The 20,834-nt window shown below is 38.8% G+C and overlaps 1 protein-coding gene across 1 annotated transcript in view; it reads right to left on the reverse strand.

The window, feature by feature from the left end:
• prkcea (protein kinase C, epsilon a) overlaps nucleotides 1–20,834 on the reverse strand; it is a gene marked incomplete at its 5' end in the record, with an annotated part of 122,013 nt that overhangs the window by 53,852 nt on the left and 47,327 nt on the right. The gene's annotated exons all lie outside the window — the stretch shown is intronic.

Here is a 20,834-nt window from a genome sequence, read left to right on the forward strand (position 1 = left end):
CAATTCTCGTTGTTTCGTTCCGTTAATCATGCACGTGTCGTGCATGTCCGAGGTAGCCTGGTTAATAAACCAGACTGCACAACACCATTCAGCCAATCAGGCGAGTCTGTGTGTATTCAAACACATTCCCCCCTCCACTCTTATTACAGACATCAAACAGATTGTAGTCTTTGATGCTTTCAGTGACTAACGAGCTATTGACAATTGTATGGCTCAATCAATTACAGCAGCTCACAAGCCCTTTGAAGTTCAGAGGGAGCAATTAAGAGCAAGTCAACTTAACATTTTTTTAAACCACCCCCTGCCCGCCCCCCCAGAAGTGGAATGTCTGCCCGAAATCTCAGACTCTCTTCCCAAAACGAAGTGTGTGATAGAGTCTGACGCTTGCAGTCAGGCTATGTCCGAGGCTGTTATTGTGGGCTCGCCTGGAAGGCGAGCACACGTATGTTATCTTCATTATTGTGGGCTCGCCTGGAAGGCGAGCACACGTATGTTATCTTCATTATTTATCTATCAGTCAGTCAGTATCCTCAAAACTTTGGCGCGATTCATCTCTTAAACGCTTACACCTTTCAACACCATTCAAATTTTTATGTGTTCAGCTTACTGAGGACACGTGTGCTTGTACTTTTGGTTTTGAAATGTTTTGTAGTTTAATTATAAAAAAATAAAAATGTTTAACTTTAAGCACCCAATGCATTTTCAATGGGTTTAGTGAGTGAGACAGGGGAAAGGGACCCATGTTTATATTAAGTCGCTGTGGCTGCAATATTCACACTTCAGATATGCTATTTATATCAATGCGTTCACACAGGTCTGCTGTCTGATTTGATCCAAATGTCTAAGCTGTGTGATGTATAAAACTATAGTTATAGTTAAAACTATAAATAAATGTCCCTCTACACTCTACTGATTGACACAGCTGTGATTAAAGGCTTGGCTGTCATTGGCTGTTCTGTGGTGATGTAGCCTTACATAAGTTGGCCCTGCAGTGACAATGCGAAAGTCTCGGCAGAGACGTCTTAATGTAAGGCTAGTGGTGCTGCAAGTAACCAAGTACATTTACTCAAGTATATACAAGTACTTGTACCTACAGTACAATTTTGAGGTACTTTTACTCTACTTTCCATTTTTGTTACATATACTCTACTATAAATACAGCATTTGACAGCTTCAGTTACTTGTTATTTTGCAGATTTTATTATTAATAAAAAAACATAGATGGACCACTTAATACTGCTATGAAGTTGATCTACAATGTGCACGCACACGCACGCACGCACACACACACACACACACACACACACACACACACACACACACACACACACACACACACACACACACACACACACACACACACACACACACACACACACACACACACACACAACTGTTACTGTGGAGACGTTTGCTTGTATTTGTCTTTGAGACATGTTTTGTAGTGTTTTAGAAATTTTACTTAAAAAGAATAAGGTTTTAGGATCCCGGGCAATGGGATTTACAGTATATATCCTAGAACCCGCAGGGACACTCAGCCGTATTAGTGGTTGTTGTTGGTTTGTCAGGGAGATATCACAACCAATGCATTTTCAAATCAGATCCACAAACACAATAAAAGTCATGCTCCACTCCTCAGTCTGGAGTGGCCACATAGAAGAACGCCTTGGTTATAGACATAGTGGAGGACAGATGTGATCTGGGATTGTTAACCTACAGTATCACTCAATATACACCCCTAGAACACATAAATAACACAGAATATGTACAGTAAGGTTCAGTACAGTACAGTAAAAAGTACAGTAAGGTTCAGTAGAGTACAGTAAAGTACAGTAAGGTACAGTAGAGTACAGTAAAGTACAGTAGAGTACAGTAAAGTACAGTATAGTAAGGTACAGTAGAGTACAGTACAGTATAGTAAGGTACAGTAGAGTACAGTATAGTATAGTACAGTATGGTACAGTACAGTAAGGTACAGTACAGTAAGGTACAGTAGAGTACAGTAGAGTACAGTAAAGTACAGTACAGTACAGTACAGTGCAGTACAGTACAGTACAGTACAGTACAGTAAGGTGCAGTACAGTATAGTAAGGTACAGTACAATACTGTAAGGTACTGTACCTTACAGTACCTTAAAGTATCCTATTTGTTGGGTTGGAAGCGAGCCCACACTGTTTCGAAGGAACAGTTTTTCTAGTTGTGGGCTCGCCTATAAGGCGAGCACACTTTAGATATTGTCATTATTTCTATACTAGGCAGGCAGTCAGTGCAAGTATCAAAAAACTTCGGTTCCTTTCTACTCCTACATACTTAGTGAGAAAATGAAAATAAAAACATCAATGTGTTCAGTTTACAGTGGCGAAGTGTGCTATTATTTTTTATAGCAATCGGCCAAATGGTGGCGCTGTAGGAAGCCTTCGAAAGTGCGAACTTTGAACAGGTATAGCTCATGCTGTGTTTTAGGTACAGCCATGAAACCTGGATACACTTATGCGTCTCCTCATGCCGAACAACTTTTACCCTCTAACTTTTGACCTCTGACCTTTAGGTCTCCCACAATTCGGAATTATATGAAAAACAGTAAAAATCTATCTCCGCCTGGGATGTTCGCGTCAAGTGCACAAAACTTTTTTCACATGAACTTTGGACCAATACGGTCGGATTGATCAACCAGATTTTTTTTAAAGTGAAATATAATTTTTTAATAATTCAATCAATATTGCGGTTTTATGCAAATTATTCTTCGGCCTCTAAATCATACATGCAAAGTTACACGTTCATGGCATTTGGCAAAGATGTGGAGGGTTAGTCAAAGTATCACTGAAACCAATTGTATTCCAATCGGCCAAAGGGGGGCGCTATACGAAGCGTTTGAAAATTCAAACTTCAAACGGGCATAAGTCATGACTCGTTTCGTTTGAAGACATGCAACTTGTTACACGCGTGCTTTGACTCAAGCGGAAGACATCTGTGTCGTTGTTAAGTAAGCTCCGCCCTTCGATTTTCCGCCATTTTGAGCAGTTTGTAAAACGCGTAAACCCGCTTTTATTCTGGAATTTTCGCTCCATGTGCACAAAACTTTTTTTACGTGAACTTTGGACCAATATCTAAAGATCTGTCAGAACGGATTTCTTTAAAATTGAAACATGCTTTTTAAAATAAATTCAATGAATATTGCAGTTTTATGCAAATTATTCTTCTGCCTCTAAATCATACATGCAAAGTAACATGTTCATGGCATTTGGCAAAGATGTAGAGTGTTAGTCCAAATATCACTAAAACCAATCTTACCCCAATTGGCCAAAGGGGGGCGCTATATCATTTTGAGCAGTTTGTGAAACGCTTAAACCCGTTAGGATTTTTTTTTTGCAATTTGCATGAAACATTCTACACACAATCTAAGGACCTTTATCTAATATGCCTATGAAGTGCACACACACAAAAAAATAATAATAATGAATATAGCTGCAAGCAGCGATAAAGTGGCCAAAGCCAAAAACACCTCAAATCATGAACACAGCCTGCAATGTGCGTGAAATCTTGCAAGCACATTCCCAATAGGTCAAGGAACAGATACCACCCTTCTTACATTGGCCTGTTATAGCGCCACCAGCGGGTCAACTTTTGCACAACACATTTTTGGAACAAAATGGACCAATCTTTGACGTCAGTAACGTCAAAGAGAGCACTGCCTGCGATCTTGACATTTTGTACTTTTATAGCCATTGTTTTCTGGCTAGAAGCGAGCCCACAATTGTTTCGAAGGAACAATATTTTTCTAGTGACAATATCTAACTGTCATATCAAGTTCTCCTCAAAACTTCGGTTCCTTTCTACTCCTACATACTTAGACAGAAAATGAAAATAAAAACATCAATGTGTTCAGCTTACAGTGGTGAAGTGTGCTATTATTTTTTACAGCAATCGGCCAAATGGTGGCGCTGTAGGAAGCTTTCGAAAGTGCGAACTTTGAACAGATAGAGCTCATGCTCTGTTATACGTACAGTCATGAAACCTGTATACACGTATGCGTCTCCTCATGCCGAACAACTTTTACGCTCTGACTTTTGACCTCTGACCTTTAGGTCTCCCACAATTTGGAATTATATGAAAAACAGTAAAAATCTATCTCCTCCTGGGATTTTTGCATAACGCACACGAAACTTTTTTCACATGAACTTTGGACCAATACGGTCAAACTAGTCTCGGCGGATTTCTTTTAAAGTGAAATATAATTTTTTAATAATTTAATCAATATTGCGGTTTTATGCAAATTATTCTTCGGCCTCTAAATCATACATGCAAAGTTACACGTTCATGGCATTTGGCAAAGATGTGGAGGGTTAGTCAAAGTATCACTGAAACCAATTTTATTCCAATCGGCCAAAGGGGGGCGCTATACGAAGCGTTTGAAAATCCAAACTTCAAACGGGCATAAGTCATGACTCGTTTCGTTTGAAGACATGCAACTTGTTACACGCGTGCTTTGACTCAAGCGGAAGACATCTGTGTCGTTGTTAAGTAAGCTCCGCCCTTAAATTTTCCGCCATTTTGAGCAGTTTGTAAAACGCGTAAACCCGCTTTTATTCTGGAATTTTCGCGTCACGTGCACAAAACCTTTTTTACGTGAACTTTGGACCGATATCTAAAGATCTGTCAGATCGGATTTCTTTAACATTGAAACATGCTTTTTTAAATAATTCAAACAATATTGCATTTTTATGCAAATTATTCTTCTGCCTCTAAATCATACATGCAAAGTCACATTTTCATGACAAAATAGTGTAGAGGGTTAGTTCAAATATCACTTACCCCAAATGGCCAAAGGGGGGCGCTATATAATTTTGAGCAGTTTGTAAAACGCTTAAACCCGTTTTTATTCTTTTTGCAATTTGCATGAACCATTCTACACGCAATCTAAGGACCTTTATCTAACATGCCTATGAAGTGCACACAAAAAAAATATAAAATAATAATAATAAATATAGCTGCAAGCAGCGATAAAGTGGCCAAAGCCAAAAACACCTCAAATCATGAACACAGCCTGGGATGTGCGTGAAATCTTGCAAGCACATTCCCAATAGGTCAAGGAACAGATACCAACCTTCTCACATTGGCCTGTTATAGCGCCACCAGCGGGTCAACTTTTGCACAACACATTTTTGGAACAAAATGGACCAATATTTGACGTCAGTAACGTCAAAGAGAGCACTGCCTGCGATCTTGACATTTTGTGCTTTTATAGCCATTGTTTTCTGGCTTGAAGCGAGCCCACAATTGTTTCGAAGGAACAATATTTTTCTAGTTGTGGGCTCGCCTGGAAGGCGAGCACACGTATGTTATCTTCATTATTTATCTATCAGTCAGTCAGTATCCTCAAAACTTTGGCGCGATTCATCTCTTAAACGCTTACACCTTTCAACACCATTCAAATTTTTATGTGTTCAGCTTACTGAGGACACGTGTGCTTGTACTTTTGGTTTTGAAATGTTTTGTAGTTTAATTATAAAAAAATAAAAATGTTTAACTTTAAGCACCCAATGCATTTTCAATGGGTTTAGTGAGTGAGACAGGGGAAAGGGACCCATGTTTATATTAAGTCGCTGTGGCTGCAATATTCACACTTCAGATATGCTATTTATATCAATGCGTTCACACAGGTCTGCTGTCTGATTTGATCCAAATGTCTAAGCTGTGTGATGTATAAAACTATAGTTATAGTTAAAACTATAAATAAATGTCCCTCTACACTCTACTGATTGACACAGCTGTGATTAAAGGCTTGGCTGTCATTGGCTGTTCTGTGGTGATGTAGCCTTACATAAGTTGGCCCTGCAGTGACAATGCGAAAGTCTCGGCAGAGACGTCTTAATGTAAGGCTAGTGGTGCTGCAAGTAACCAAGTACATTTACTCAAGTATATACAAGTACTTGTACCTACAGTACAATTTTGAGGTACTTTTACTCTACTTTCCATTTTTGTTACATATACTCTACTATAAATACAGCATTTGACAGCTTCAGTTACTTGTTATTTTGCAGATTTTATTATTAATAAAAAAACATAGATGGACCACTTAATACTGCTATGAAGTTGATCTACAATGTGCACGCACACGCACGCACGCACACACACACACACACACACACACACACACACACACACACACACACACACACACACACACACACACACACACACACACACACACACACACACACACACACACACACACACACACACACACAACTGTTACTGTGGAGACGTTTGCTTGTATTTGTCTTTGAGACATGTTTTGTAGTGTTTTAGAAATTTTACTTAAAAAGAATAAGGTTTTAGGATCCCGGGCAATGGGATTTACAGTATATATCCTAGAACCCGCAGGGACACTCAGCCGTATTAGTGGTTGTTGTTGGTTTGTCAGGGAGATATCACAACCAATGCATTTTCAAATCAGATCCACAAACACAATAAAAGTCATGCTCCACTCCTCAGTCTGGAGTGGCCACATAGAAGAACGCCTTGGTTATAGACATAGTGGAGGACAGATGTGATCTGGGATTGTTAACCTACAGTATCACTCAATATACACCCCTAGAACACATAAATAACACAGAATATGTACAGTAAGGTTCAGTACAGTACAGTAAAAAGTACAGTAAGGTTCAGTAGAGTACAGTAAAGTACAGTAAGGTACAGTAGAGTACAGTAAAGTACAGTAGAGTACAGTAAAGTACAGTATAGTAAGGTACAGTAGAGTACAGTACAGTATAGTAAGGTACAGTAGAGTACAGTATAGTATAGTACAGTATGGTACAGTACAGTAAGGTACAGTACAGTAAGGTACAGTAGAGTACAGTAGAGTACAGTAAAGTACAGTACAGTACAGTACAGTGCAGTACAGTACAGTACAGTACAGTAAGGTGCAGTACAGTATAGTAAGGTACAGTACAATACTGTAAGGTACTGTACCTTACAGTACCTTAAAGTATCCTATTTGTTGGGTTGGAAGCGAGCCCACACTGTTTCGAAGGAACAGTTTTTCTAGTTGTGGGCTCGCCTATAAGGCGAGCACACTTTAGATATTGTCATTATTTCTATACTAGGCAGGCAGTCAGTGCAAGTATCAAAACACTTCGGTTCCTTTCTACTCCTACATACTTAGTGAGAAAATGAAAATAAAAACATCAATGTGTTCAGCTTACTGTGGCGACGTGTGCTATTACTTTTTACAGCAATCGGCCAAATGGTGGCGCTGTAGGAAGCCTTCGAAAGTGCGAACTTTGAACAGGTATAGCTCATGCTGTGTTTGAGGTAAAGCCATGAAACCTGTATACACGTATGCGTCTCCTCATGCCGAACAACTTTTACGCTCTGACTTTTGACCTTTGACCTTTAGATCTCCCACAATTTGGAATTATATGAAAAACAGTAAAAATCTATCTCCTCCTGGGTTTTTTTCGTTACGCGCACGAAACTTTTTTCACATGAACTTTGGACCAATACGGTCAGATTGATCAACCAGATTTCTTTTAAAGTGAAATATAATTTTTTAATAATTCAATCAATATTGCGGTTTTATGCAAATTATTCTTCGGCCTCTAAATCATACATGCAAAGTTACACGTTCATGGCATTTGGCAAAGATGTGGAGGGTTAGTCAAAGTATCACTGAAACCAATTTTATTCCAATCGGCCAAAGGGGGGCGCTATACGAAGCGTCTGAAAATTCAAACTTCAAACGGGCACAAGTCATGACTCGTTTCGTTTGAAGACATGCAACTTGTTACACGCATGCTTTGACTCAAGCGGAAGACATCTGTGTCTTTGTTAAGTAAGCTCCGCCCTTCGATTTTACGCCATTTTGAGCAGTTTGTAAAACGCGCAAACCCGCTTTTATTCTGGAATTTTCGCGTCACGTGCACAAAACCTTTTTTACGTGAACTTTGGACCGATATCTAAAGATCTGTAAGATCGGATTTCTTTAACATTGAAACATGCTTTTTTAAATAATTCAAACAATATTGCATTTTTATGCAAATTATTCTTCTGCCTCTAAAACATACATGCAATGTCACATTTTCATGACAAAATAGTGTAGAGGGTTAGTTCAAATATCACTGAAACCAATCTTACCCCAAATGGCCAAAGGGGGGCGCTATATAATTTTGAGCAGTTTGTAAAACGCTTAAACCCGTTTTTATTCTAGGATTTTTTTTGCAATTTGCATGAAACATTCTACACGCAATCTAAGGACCTTTATCTAACATGCCTATGAAGTGCACACAAAAAAATTATAAAATAATATTAATAAATATAGCTGCAAGCAGCGATAAAGTGTCCAAAGCCAAAAACACCTCAAATCATGAACACAGCCTGGGATGTGCGTGAAATCTTGCAAGCACATTCCCAATAGGTCAAGGAACAGATACCAACCTTCTCACATTGGCCTGTTATAGCGCCACCAGCGGGTCAACTTTTGCATAACACATTTTTGGAACAAAATGGACCAATCTTTGACGTCAGTAACGTCAAAGAGAGCACTGCCTGCGATCTTGACATTTTGTGCTTTTATAGCCATTGTTTTCTGGCTTGAAGCGAGCCCACAATTGTTTCGAAGGAACAATATTTTTCTAGTTGTGGGCTCGCCTATAAGGCGAGCACACTTTAGATATTGTCATTATTTCTATACTAGGCAGGCATATCAAGTATCAAAAAACTTCGGTTCCTTTCTACTCCTACATACTTAGTGAGAAAATGAAAATAAAAACATCAATGTGTTCAGCTTACTGTGGCGAAGTATGCTATTACTTTTTACAGCAATCGGCCAAATGGTGGCGCTGTAGGAAGCCTTCGAAAGTGCGATCTTTGAACAGGTATAGCTCATGCTGTGTTATAAATACAGCCATGAAACCTGTATACACTTATGCGTCTCCTCATGCCGAACAACTTTTACCCTCTAACTTTTGACCTCTGACCTTTAGGTCTCCCACAATTCGGAATTATATGAAAAACAGTAAAAATCTATCTCCTCCTGGGATTTTCGCGTCAAGTGCACAAAACTTTTTTCACATGAACTTTGGACCAATACGGTCAAACTGTCTGGTCGGATTTCTTTTAAAGTGAAATATAATTTTTTAATAATTCAATCAATATTGCGGTTTTATGCAAATTATTCTTTTGCCTCTAAATCATACATGCAAAGTTACGCGTTCATGGCATTTGGCAAAGATGTAGAGGGTTAGTCAAAATATCACTGAAACCAATCTTATTCCAATTGGCCAAAGGGTGGCGCTATACGAAGCGTTTGAAAATTCAAACTTCAAACGGGCATAAGTCATGACTCGTTTCGTTTGAAGACATGCAACTTGTTACACGCGTGCTTTGACTCGAGCAGAAGACATCTGTGTCGTTGTTAAGTAAGCTCCGCCCTTCGATTTTCCGCCATTTTGAGCACTTTGTAAAACGCGTAAAACCGCTTTTATTCTGGAATTTTCGCTCCACGTGCACAAAACTTTTTTTACGTGAACTTTGGACCGATATCTAAAGATCTGTCAGATCGGATTTCTTTAAAATTGAAACATGCTTTTTTAAATAAATTCCATGAATATTGCAGTTTTATGCAAATTATTCTTCTGCCTCTAAATCATACATGCAAAGTAACATGTTCATGGCATTTGGCAAAGATGTAGAGTGTTAGTCCAAATATCACTAAAACCAATCTTACCCCAATTGGCCAAAGGGGGGCGCTATATCATTTTGAGCAGTTTGTGAAACGCTTAAACCCGTTTGGATTTTTTTTTTTTGCAATTTGCATGAAACATTCTACACACAATCTAAGGACCTTTATCTAATATGCCTATGAAGTGCACACACACAAAAAAAATAATAATAATGAATATAGCTGCAAGCAGCGATAAAGTGGCCAAAGCCAAAAACACCTCAAATCATGAACACAGCCTGCAATGTGCGTGAAATCTTGCAAGCACATTCCCAATAGGTCAAGGAACAGATACCACCCTTCTTACATTGGCCTGTTATAGCGCCACCAGCGGGTCAACTTTTGCACAACACATTTTTGGAACAAAATGGACCAATCTTTGACGTCAGTAACGTCAAAGAGAGCACTGCCTGCGATCTTGACATTTTGTACTTTAATAGCCATTGTTTTCTGGCTTGAAGCGAGCCCACAATTGTTTCGAAGGAACAATATTTTTCTAGTGACAATATCTAACCGTCATATCAAGTTCTCCTCAAAACTTCGGTTCCTTTCTACTCCTACATACTTAGTGAGAAAATGAAAATAAAAACATCAATGTGTTCAGCTTACTGTGGCGACGTGTGCTATTACTTTTTACAGCAATCGGCCAAATGGTGGCGCTGTAGGAAGCCTTCGAAAGTGCGAACTTTGAACAGGTATAGCTCATGCTCTGTTATACGTACAGCCATGAAACCTGTATACACGTATGCGTCTCCTCATGCCGAACAATTTTTACGCTCTGACTTTTGACATCTGATCTTTAGATCCCTCAGAATTTGGAATTATATGAAAAACAGTAAAAATCTATCTCCTCCTGGGATCTTTGCGATACGCGCATGAAACTTTTTTCACATGAACTTTGGACCAATACGGTCAAACTAGTCTCGGCGGATTTCTTTTAAAGTGAAATATATTTTATTAATAATTCAATCAATGTTGCGGTTTTATGCAAATTATTCTTCGGCCTCTAAATCATACATGCAAAGTTACACGTTCATGGCATTTGGCAAAGATGTGGAGGGTTAGTCAAAGTATCACTGAAACCAATTTTATTCCAATCGGCCAAAGGGGGGCGCTATACGAAGCTTTTGAAAATTCAAACTTCAAACGGGCATAAGTCATGACTCGTTTCGTTTGAAGACATGCAACTTGTTACACGCGTGCTTTGACTCGAGCGGAAGACATCTGTGTCGTTGTTAAGTAAGCTCCGCCCCCCGATTTTCCGCCATATTGAGCAGTTTGTAAAACGCGTAAACCCGCTTTTATTCTGGAATTTTCACTCCACGTGCACAAAACTTTTTTTACGTGAACTTTGGACCGATATCTAAAGATCTGTCAGATCGGATTTCTTTAAAATTGAAACATGCTTTTTAAAATAAATTCAATGAATATTGCAGTTTTATGCAAATTATTCTTCTGCCTCTAAATCATACATGCAAAGTAACATGTTCATGGCATTTGGCAAAGATGTAGAGTGTTAGTCCAAATATCACTAAAACCAATCTTACCCCAATTGGCCAAAGGGGGGCGCTATATCATTTTGAGCAGTTTGTGAAACGCTTAAACCCGTTAGGATTTATTTTTGCAATTTGCATGAAACATTCTACACACAATCTAAGGACCTTTATCTAATATGCCTATGAAGTGCACACACACAAAAAATAAATAAATAATGAATATAGCTGCAAGCAGCGATAAAGTGGCCGAAGCCAAAAACTCCTCAAATCATGAACACATCCTGCAATGTGCGTGAAATCTTGCAAGCACATTCCCAATAGGTCAAGGAACAGATACCACCCTTCTTACATTGGCCTGTTATAGCGCCACCAGCGGGTCAACTTTTGCACAACACATTTTTGGAACAAAATGGACCAATCTTTGACGTCAGTAACGTCAAAGAGAGCACTGCCTGCGATCTTGACATTTTGTACTTTTATAGCCATTGTTTTCTGGCTTGAAGCGAGCCCACAATTGTTTCGAAGGAACAATATTTTTCTAGTGACAATATCTAACCGTCATATCAAGTTCTCCTCAAAACTTCGGTTCCTTTCTACTCCTACATACTTAGTGAGAAAATGAAAATAAAAACATCAATGTGTTCAGCTTACTGTGGCGACGTGTGCTATTACTTTTTACAGCAATCGGCCAAATGGTGGCGCTGTAGGAAGCCTTCGAAAGTGCGAACTTTGAACAGGTATAGCTCATGCTCTGTTATACGTACAGCCATGAAACCTGTATACACGTATGCGTCTCCTCATGCCGAACAATTTTTACGCTCTGACTTTTGACCTCTGATCTTTAGATCCCTCAGAATTTGGAATTATATGAAAAACAGTAAAAATCTATCTCCTCCTGGGATCTTTGCGATACGCGCATGAAACTTTTTTCACATGAACTTTGGACCAATACGGTCAAACTAGTCTCTGCGGATTTCTTTTAAAGTGAAATATATTTTATTAATAATTCAATCAATGTTGCGGTTTTATGCAAATTATTCTTCGGCCTCTAAATCATACATGCAAAGTTACACGTTCATGGCATTTGGCAAAGATGTGGAGGGTTAGTCAAAGTATCACTGAAACCAATTTTATTCCAATCGGCCAAAGGGGGGCGCTATACGAAGCGTTTGAAAATTCAAACTTCAAACGGGCATAAGTCATGACTCGTTTCGTTTGAAGACATGCAACTTGTTACACGCTTGCTTTGACTCGAGCGGAAGACATCTGTGTCGTTGTTAAGTAAGCTCCGCCCCCCGATTTTCCGCCATATTGAGCAGTTTGTAAAACGCGTAAACCCGCTTTTATTCTGGAATTTTCACTCCACGTGCACAAAACTTTTTTTACGTGAACTTTGGACCGATATCTAAAGATCTGTCAGATCGGATTTCTTTAAAATTGAAACATGCTTTTTAAAATAAATTCAATGAATATTGCAGTTTTATGCAAATTATTCTTCTGCCTCTAAATCATACATGCAAAGTAACATGTTCATGGCATTTGGCAAAGATGTAGAGTGTTAGTCCAAATATCACTAAAACCAATCTTACCCCAATTGGCCAAAGGGGGGCGCTATATCATCTTGAGCAGTTTGTGAAACGCTTAAACCCGTTAGGATTTATTTTTGCAATTTGCATGAAACATTCTACACACAATCTAAGGACCTTTATCTAAAGTGCACACACAAAAAAAAAATAATAATAATGAATATAGCTGCAAGCAGCGATAAAGTGGCCAAAGCCAAAAACACCTCAAATCATGAACACAGCCTGCAATGTGCGTGAAATCTTGCAAGCACATTCCCAATAGGTCAAGGAGCAGATACCACCCTTCTTACATTGGCCTGTTATAGCGCCACCAGCGGGTCAACTTTTGCACAACACATTTTTGGAACAAAATGGACCAATCTTTGACGTCAGTAACGTCAAAGAGAGCACTGCCTGCGATCTTGACATTTTGTACTTTTATAACCATTGATTTCTGGCTTGAAGCGAGCCCACAATTGTTTCGAAGGAACAATATTTTTCTAGTGACAATATCTAACCGTCATATCAAGTTCTCCTCAAACCTTCGGTTCCTTTCTACTCCTACATACTTAGACAGAAAATGAAAATAAAAACATCAATGTGTTCAGCTTACAGTGGCGAAGTGTGCTATTATTTTTTACAGCAATCGGCCAAATGGTGGCGCTGTAGGAAGCCTTCGAAAGTGCGAACTTTGAACAGATAGAGCTCATGCTCTGTTATACGTACAGTCATGAAACCTGTATACACGTATGCGTCTCCTCATGCCGAACAACTTTTACGCTCTGACTTTTGACCTCTGACCTTTAGATCCCCCAGAATTTTGAATTATATAAAAAACAGTAAAAATCTATCTCCTCCTGGGATTTTTGCGTTACGCGCACAACACTTTTTTCACATGAACTTTGGACCAATACGGTCAAACTAGTCTCGGCGGATTTCTTTTAAAGTGAAATATAATTTTTTAATAATTCAATCAATATTGCGGTTTTATGCAAATTATTCTTCGGCCTCTAAATCATACATGCAAAGTTACACGTTCATGGCATTTGGCAAAGATGTGGAGGGTTAGTCAAAGTATCACTGAAACCAATTTTATTCCAATCGGCCAAAGGGGGGCGCTATACGAAGCGTTTGAAAATTCAAACTTCAAACGGGCATAAGTCATGACTCGTTTCGTTTGAAGACATGCAACTTGTTACACGCGTGCTTTGACTCAAGCGGAAGACATCTGTGTCGTTGTTAAGTAAGCTCCGCCCTTCGATTTTCCGCCTTTTTGAGCAGTTTGTAAAACGCGTAAACCCGCTTTTATTCTGGAATTTTCGCGTCACGCGCACAAAACTTTTTTTACGTGAACTTTGGACCGATATCTAAAGATCTGTCAGATCGGATTTCTTTAACATTGAAACATGCTTTTTTAAATAATTCAAACGATATTGCATTTTTATGCAAATTATTCTTCTGCCTCTAAAACATACATGCAAAGTCAGATTTTCATGACGAAATAGTGTAGAGGGTTAGTTCAAATATCACTGAAACCAATCTTACCCCAAATGGCCAAAGGGGGGCGCTATATAATTTTGAGCAGTTTGTAAAACGCTTAAACCCGTTTTTATTCTAGGATTTTTTTTTGCAATTTGCATGAAACATTCTACACGCAATCTAAGGACCTTTATCTAACATGCCTATGAAGTGCACACAAAAAAATTATAAAATAATAATAATAAATATAGCTGCAAGCAGCGATAAAGTGGCCTAAGCCAAAAACACCTCAAATCATGAACACAGCCTGCAATGTGCGTGAAATCTTGCAAGCACATTCCCAATAGGTCAAGGAACAGATACCACCCTTCTTACATTGGCCTGTTATAGCGCCACCAGCGGGTCAACTTTTGCACAACACATTTTTGGAACAAAATGGACCAATCTTTGACGTCAGTAACGTCAAAGAGAGCACTGCCTGCGATCTTGACATTTTGTACTTTTATAGCCATTGTTTTCCGGCTTGAAGCGAGCCCACAATTGTTTCGAAGGAACAATATTTTTCTAGTGACAATATCTAACCGTCATATCAAGTTCTCCTCAAAACTTCGGTTCCTTTCTACTCCTACATAATTAGACAGAAAATGAAAATAAAAACATCAATGTGTTCAGCTTACAGTGGCGAAGTGTGCTATTATTTTTTACAGCAATCGGCCAAATGGTGGCGCTGTAGGAAGCCTTCGAAAGTGCGAACTTTGAACAGATAGAGCTCATGCTCTGTTATACGTACAGTCATGAAACCTGTATACACGTATGCGTCTCCTCATGCCGAACAACTTTTACGCTCTGACTTTTGACCTCTGACCTTTAGATCCCCCAGAATTTTGAATTATATAAAAAACAGTAAAAATCTATCTCCTCCTGGGATTTTTGCGTTACGCGCACAAAACTTTTTTCACATGAACTTTGGACCAATACGGTCAAACTAGTCTGGTCGGATTTCTTTTAAAGTGAAATATAATTTTTTAATAATTCAATCAATATTGCGGTTTTATGCAAATTATTCTTCGGCCTCTAAATCATACATGCAAAGTTACACGTTCATGGCATTTGGCAAAGATGTAGAGGGTTAGTCAAAGTATCACTGAAACCAATTTTATTCCAATCGGCCAAAGGGGGGCGCTATACGAAGCGTTTGAAAATTCAAACTTCAAACGGGCATAAGTCATGACTCGTTTCGTTTGAAGACATGCAACTTGTTACACGCGTGCTTTGACTCAAGCGGAAGACATCTGTGTCGTTGTTAAGTAAGCTCCGCCCTTCAATTTTCCGCCATCTTGAGCAGTTTGTAAAACGCGTAAACCCGCTTTTATTCTGGAATTTTCGCTCCACGTGCACAAAACTTTTTTTTACGTGAACTTTGGACCGATATCTAAAGATCTGTCAGATCGGATTTCTTTAAAATTGAAACATGCTTTTTAAAATAAATTCAATGAATATTGCAGTTTTATGCAAATTATTCTTCTGCCTCTAAATCATACATGCAAAGTAACATGTTCATGGCATTTGGCAAAGATGTAGAGTGTTAGTCCAAATATCACTAAAACCAATCTTACCCCAATTGGCCAAAGGGGGGCGCTATATCATTTTGAGCAGTTTGTGAAACGCTTAAACCCGTTAGGATTTTTTTTGCAATTTGCATGAAACATTCTACACACAATCTAAGGACCTTTATCTAATATGCCTATGAAGTGCACACACACACACAAAAAAAAAAAGAATATAGCTGCAAGCAGCGATAAAGTGGCCAAAGCCAAAAACACCTCAAATCATGAACACAGCCTGCAATGTGCGTGAAATCTTGCAAGCACAATCCCAATAGGTCAAGGAACAGATACCACCCTTCTTACATTGGCCTGTTATAGCGCCACCAGCGGGTCAACTTTTGCACAACACATTTTTGGAACAAAATGGACCAATCTTTGACGTCAGTAACGTCAAAGAGAGCACTGCCTGCGATCTTGACATTTTGTACTTTTATAGCCATTGTTTTCTGGCTTGAAGCGAGCCCACAATTGTTTCGAAGGAACAATATTTTTCTAGTGACAATATCTAACTGTCATATCAAGTTCTCCTCAAAACTTCGGTTCCTTTCTACTCCTACATACTTAGACAGAAAATGAAAATAAAAACATCAATGTGTTCAGCTTACAGTGGTGAAGTGTGCTATTATTTTTTACAGCAATCGGCCAAATGGTGGCGCTGTAGGAAGCTTTCGAAAGTGCGAACTTTGAACAGATAGAGCTCATGCTCTGTTATACGTACAGTCATGAAACCTGTATACACGTATGCGTCTCCTCATGCCGAACAACTTTTACGCTCTGACTTTTGACCTCTGACCTTTAGGTCTCCCACAATTTGGAATTATATGAAAAACAGTAAAAATCTATCTCCTCCTGGGATTTTTGCATAACGCACACGAAACTTTTTTCACATGAACTTTGGACCAATACGGTCAAACTAGTCTCGGCGGATTTCTTTTAAAGTGAAATATAATTTTTTAATAATTTAATCAATATTGCGGTTTTATGCAAATTATTCTTCGGCCTCTAAATCATACATGCAAAGTTACACGTTCATGGCATTTGGCAAAGATGTGGAGGGTTAGTCAAAGTATCACTGAAACCAATTTTATTCCAATCGGCCAAAGGGGGGCGCTATACGAAGCGTTTGAAAATCCAAACTTCAAACGGGCATAAGTCATGACTCGTTTCGTTTGAAGACATGCAACTTGTTACACGCGTGCTTTGACTCAAGCGGAAGACATCTGTGTCGTTGTTAAGTAAGCTCCGCCCTTAAATTTTCCGCCATTTTGAGCAGTTTGTAAAACGCGTAAACCCGCTTTTATTCTGGAATTTTCGCGTCACGTGCACAAAACCTTTTTTACGTGAACTTTGGACCGATATCTAAAGATCTGTCAGATCGGATTTCTTTAACATTGAAACATGCTTTTTTAAATAATTCAAACAATATTGCATTTTTATGCAAATTATTCTTCTGCCTCTAAATCATACATGCAAAGTCACATTTTCATGACAAAATAGTGTAGAGGGTTAGTTCAAATATCACTTACCCCAAATGGCCAAAGGGGGGCGCTATATAATTTTGAGCAGTTTGTAAAACGCTTAAACCCGTTTTTATTCTTTTTGCAATTTGCATGAACCATTCTACACGCAATCTAAGGACCTTTATCTAACATGCCTATGAAGTGCACACAAAAAAAATATAAAATAATAATAATAAATATAGCTGCAAGCAGCGATAAAGTGGCCAAAGCCAAAAACACCTCAAATCATGAACACAGCCTGGGATGTGCGTGAAATCTTGCAAGCACATTCCCAATAGGTCAAGGAACAGATACCAACCTTCTCACATTGGCCTGTTATAGCGCCACCAGCGGGTCAACTTTTGCACAACACATTTTTGGAACAAAATGGACCAATATTTGACGTCAGTAACGTCAAAGAGAGCACTGCCTGCGATCTTGACATTTTGTGCTTTTATAGCCATTGTTTTCTGGCTTGAAGCGAGCCCACAATTGTTTCGAAGGAACAATATTTTTCTAGTTTATTTCTATATTTATATACTAGTCAGTATCCTAAAACTTTGGCGCGATTCATCTCCTAAACGCTTACACCTTTAAACACCATTCAAATTTTTATGTGTTCAGCTTACTGAGGACAAGTGTGCGTGTATTTTTCTTTTTGAAATGTGTTGTAGTTTAATTATAAAAAAATAAAAATGTTTAACTTTAAGCACCCAATGCATTTCCAATGGGTTTAGTGAGTGGAGACAGAGGAAAGGGACCCATGTTTATATTAAGTCGCTGTGGCTGCAATATTCACACTTCAGATATGCTATGTATATCAATGCGTTCACACAGGTCTGCTCTCTGATTTGATCCAAATGTCTAAGCTGTGTGATGTATAAAACTATAGTTATAGTTAAAACTATAAATAAATGTCCCTCTACACTCTACTGATTGACACAGCTGTGATTAAAGGCTTGGCTGTCATTGGCTGTTCTGTGGTGATGTAGCCTTACATAAGTCGGCCCTGCAGTGACAATGCGAAAGTCTCGGCAGAGACGTCTTAATGTAAGGCTAGTGGTGCTGCAAAGTAACCAAGTACATTTACTCAAGTATATACAAGTACTTGTACCTACAGTACAATTTTGAGGTACTTTTACTCTACTTTCCATTTTTGTTACATATACTCTACTATAAATACAGCATTTGACAGCTTCAGTTACTTGTTATTTTGCAGATTTTATTATTAATAAAAAAACATAGATGGACCACTTAATACTGCTATGAAGTTGATCTACAATGTGCACGCACACGCACGCACGCACGCACGCACACACACACACACACACACACACACACACACACACACAGTCCCCGACTAAGGATTTGTATAGTCGACTATGATTTTAGTCATTATGTTGATAGTCGAATATTAGTCGACTATGGCCCGTTTTTTAAAATTATTATTATTATTTTATTTTTCGTTTTTTTTTTCGTTTTTTTTTTTATATCTCTAAAATAAATAAACTAAATAATATAAGGCGAATTAAATAACAAAATACTAAAATAAGTAGGCCTATAGCAGGTGTAAAGTTTATTCACTTAGAAGCTAAAGCCCCAGACTCCGATGTCTGTGTGTAACAGCCATGCAACTACTGTATAGGCGATGCGGTCGCCGGTCACACATTTCTATAGGACACCAATATCTGTGTAACATACATGCATCTATTCACGAGACGCTGGCACGCTGCACAGCCTGCGCTGAGCCTGACAGAGAGACAGCGATTGGATTTTACAAAACACTTCCGTGCACGTTTGCGTTGCTTTTGGGAGTATGGACATTACATAAGGGACTTAAACTTTTATCAAGTGATGATGTTGCTCGGTGTGGAGTGGTAGGTCATAGCCAGATCATGCATCTTTCTGTAGTTTTGTCCTCTACTTGTTCAAAGTGACGGAGCCTGATTGAGTGTTAACACAGCACAGCTGGCAGGTTCTGTGGCTTCTACGCAATGAATGTGTGTTTTATTGCGAGAAACCAAAGTATATGTTAAATCATCGGACATTAAGCACCCCAACAGCCCCCCCCCCCCCCCCCCCCCCCAAAAAAAAAAAAAAAAAAAAAAATATATATATATATATATATATATATATATATATATATATATACACACACACACACACACACACACACACACACACACACACACACAAACAACTGTTACTGTGTTACTGTGGAGACGTTTGCTTGTATTTGTCTTTGACACATGTTTTGTAGTGTTTTAGAAATTTAACTTAAAAAGAATAAGGTTCCCGGGCGATGGGATTTACAGTATATATCCTAGAACCCGCAGGGACACTCTGTGTGGTTGTTGTTGGTTGTCAGGGAGATATCACAACCAATGCATTTCCAAATCAGACGATCAACCGAAGTGGACCCACCTGGCAAAACCACACCCCAAACACTTTAAAAGCCATGAATTGTAGCCTGTTTGCATTTCGATCCTAGTATATCCTATATGCATTTGGATCAGCATGTCCCGTACTGTATACCAACTTTTACTTTACACTTTTGTTACTTATACTCCACTGCAATTGCATTTGGCAGCTTTAGTTACTTGTTACTTTGCAGATTTTATTATGAATACAAAACATACGGTAGATGAATCACTTAATACTTTGTCTAATTGTAAGAAGCTGATCTACAATGTGACATTGCGACATGTTGTGATCTTGTAGATCTGCTGTTTTTAAAAAGCTTGTCAATATTAGGACCATCTGCGTACTATTACTTTGATGTGGTTTGCTGGTTTGCAAAGTGTAGTTCAGGGACCCCTGAGGACACACACACACACACACACACACACACACACACACACACACACACACACACACACACACACACACACACACACACACACACACACACACACACACACACACACACACACACACACACACACACACACACACACACACACACACACACACACACACACACACACACACACAGGTCCCCCCTCTTTCTTCCCAGGCTTTAAACAGCCATAACTTCAGTTCCCAACATGCTACTGGTCTCGAACTTTTGTTGTTTGTTTACCCGTCCACATTATATTTTAATTTTATTTTGATTTAATTGTCCATACCGTTAAAGGACCAGGTCACCTCTGGGACAACCAGATCTTATTTTATTGTTGTGTGGGACACGATCAACACAATCCTGTAATTTCTTGTGTTCAATCTGTGTTTTTAGATATTTTAGTATTTCAGCATGCTACAACTGGTCATATGATGCTTTGTAGCATGATATTGCATCATCTCATGCATCATATGATGCAAAATGCATCATATGACCAGTTGTAGCATACTGAAATACTAAAATATCTAAAAACACAGATTGAACACAAAAAATAACTCAACATTGTGTTGATCGTGTCCCCACACAACAATAAAATAAGATCTGGTTGTCCCAAAGGTGACCTGGT

The sequence above is a fragment of the Nannobrachium achirus genome (assembly GCF_963921795.1).
Source record: "Nannobrachium achirus genome assembly, chromosome: 18".
In the NCBI taxonomy this organism is placed as follows: Eukaryota; Metazoa; Chordata; class Actinopteri; order Myctophiformes; family Myctophidae; genus Nannobrachium; species Nannobrachium achirus.